Consider the following 2,551-nt stretch of genomic DNA (forward strand, 5'->3'; position numbering starts at 1 on the left):
TTACGTAACCGCCTCCTGGAGCCCGCCCCAATCCGCCAAACCCCAGTGTGATTGAGAGAGTGTGTGACATGCGGTGTGGCTGAGTCCATGGCTGGGAGCCTGTGTCCACGTGTGCCGTCTCAGGGTGGAATAAGCGTGTGAATCGGGGAGTTTCGCCCTTCTGGGCCCTCCAGCTCCCAGCCCCACGCAGGGGACCCTGACTCCCAGGGTGCCACATGGAGGTTAAATATAGGCGTTGACTCCTTGAGACGGGGCGTGTGACTTTACCTGAGGATGTGCCTGACATTCGTAGGGAAGACACAGCCCATGTGTGAGTGTGTGTTTGTAACTGGGCAGCCAGGTGGGTATGTGCCCCATGGTCGAGCAGGTTAGAAATAAGCACCGTTTTGGGGGAGAACTGGAAAAGGTAGACATGGGAGGAGGGGCGCTCCTTCCTTTAGGACACACATCAGTGGGAATGGGGCAGGGTCCTGGCTACCCAAAGGCTTGATTCCTGAGGGTGGGAGGTGAGAAGGGTTCCAAATTTAGGTCACCTGCCAGGGTGGAGGAGGGTGGAGACAAAAGTCCTGCCACAGAGCCTTCTTCAATGGTGGGTATGAAACCCCAGGAACTCAAAGTCAAGGAGAACGTCCCCCAGTTTCCCAGGGCCTTCCAGGGTTATCGAATATGAGACCCCCACCACTTGCAGGGCACAAGGGCTTCAAACTGGGGGCATTATTTCCTGCTGCCCCTTATGGGAGAGGCATGGTGAAGATGGGGTGGGACTGGGGGTGGGTGTCAGCTAACCGGGGTTTGGCTTAAGGATAGGTTAGAGAAGGGGGCTGGTGCAAAGCTGGGGAGGCCGAGGATGAGGCTCCTGATAAAGCTGGAGAGGAGACAGGACCAGATCCTGCCAGGGCTTTCTGCCCCCAGGGGCAGTGAGGTCCCGGTGGGTTCCACACGGAGGTTTAGGAAGCTCAGAAGCTCGTGTGCAGATAAGGCATTGGAGGCGGCAGGAGCGGAAACCCAGGAGTGGTCTGTTGTCCAGCTCAGGTGGGAAGAGAATCGGTCCTGGTCAGGCGCTGGGGGCGAGAGGAGGGGGGGGCGAACCCTGGTTGTTTCGTAGCTTGGCGCTGCCTCTGGCAGCCCGAGGGGGAACGCGCGTCCGGCACCGCCGCCAGGTGTCGCTGCGGCCCTGGGGAAGCGCGCGGTGGCGGCCGCGGGGTGCTGCGCCGGAGGAACGGCGGCTGGACCGACGCCGGGATCCCATTCGACCTGTGCCCCTAGTCCCGGCTCATTCTCCGACACACCTACATGGCCGGCTCCCGGTCCCGGTTGCCCCGCGCAGGCCCTGCCCCGGCACCCGCGGATTTAGGCACCGCCGACGGCAGCCTTCGGGGCCCCAGGCGGAGACGGTCGGGGCGGAACTCGCCGCCGCTCTCAACCTGGCAGAAACAGGCTGAGCCCGGGACCTGGAGGATCCCGAGGTCAAATCAGTCCGCCAACGACCCGTGGGTGGCGACGCCTGCTCTCCCTCTCGGAGAGGGCAACCCCCTGAGCACCCAACCACGCCCACTTTCGGTGCAGGGGAAGGGGCCATTTCTGACCCCCAAGATTCCGTCGCCCCCGCTCCTTCCTGGCACCCACCATCTGGTGCCGGTCTGCGACCCAGGGCCTGGAGGCTGGGGCCCGGGAGAGGCCTGATAGGGGACACCTCGTATGGATGGGAGTGGCTGGGCTCAGCTGGGCGCCACAATTCAGGGCGCTGTGCGTCCTTACACCCCAGCCGGCCCTCTCTGAGCCTCAGGCCCCTGACCCCGGCCGGTTGCACCGAGGGGCTTCTGCGGCCACTGAAGTGAAAGTGGAAGCCCGGACGGTGGCGGGAAGAAGGTTTTTCCTCTGCCATGGGAGTCCCTGAGGCATTTGTTGGGAAAGGGCCCGGCGCTCTGGGCAGCCTGCTGGGGAAGGGAGTGAGGAAACGGCGAGATCGTTCTCTCCTCTCTCCCGCCCCCAGCCCCGGAGCAGCTCCCGGGAGGTGCAAGCGCAGGGATTATGGGTCAAAGGTCCGGTGAAAAATCCGCGGGGTGGAGATGGGAGTGGGCCGCTCGTGCTCCGCCTCTGGCACTCACCCTTCCCGGTGCGTTCTCTCGTGGCCTCAGAAGTTGGTGGGGCTGTCTAACCCCTCCCCGCCCCCCCACGGCTGTGCCCACGCGGGAGGCCCGGGGGCTGGTGAAGTGAGCACACCGGCCCCGAAGAGGCCCAGGCTGCAGAAGGAAAACTCGAGCCCCTTCATCCGAGGGGAGGGTTCTCCCCAGGCCAGGTGTGGGGTGGGGGGCGGGGGGGGTGAGGAAGGAGAGGTGGTTGTGCTAGTGTCACGGGAGGTTTGGTGGAGGTGAGGACCTGGGCTCCAGCCGAGCCTCGTCCACTAAAGATTATGGGGAGCACAAAGACCCCTTTCCTGCCTCTCGGGGGGGAGTGTGTGGTGCATTGCTAGGGCCGGTGGAATAGGGGAACGGTGGATAACAATTGGTCTTCCTCTGTCCCAAAGAGAGGGCATGGACGATCCCGGTGC

This window comes from Myotis lucifugus, unplaced genomic scaffold (assembly GCF_000147115.1).
Source record: "Myotis lucifugus unplaced genomic scaffold, Myoluc2.0 scaffold_246, whole genome shotgun sequence".
Taxonomy (NCBI): domain Eukaryota; kingdom Metazoa; phylum Chordata; class Mammalia; order Chiroptera; family Vespertilionidae; genus Myotis; species Myotis lucifugus.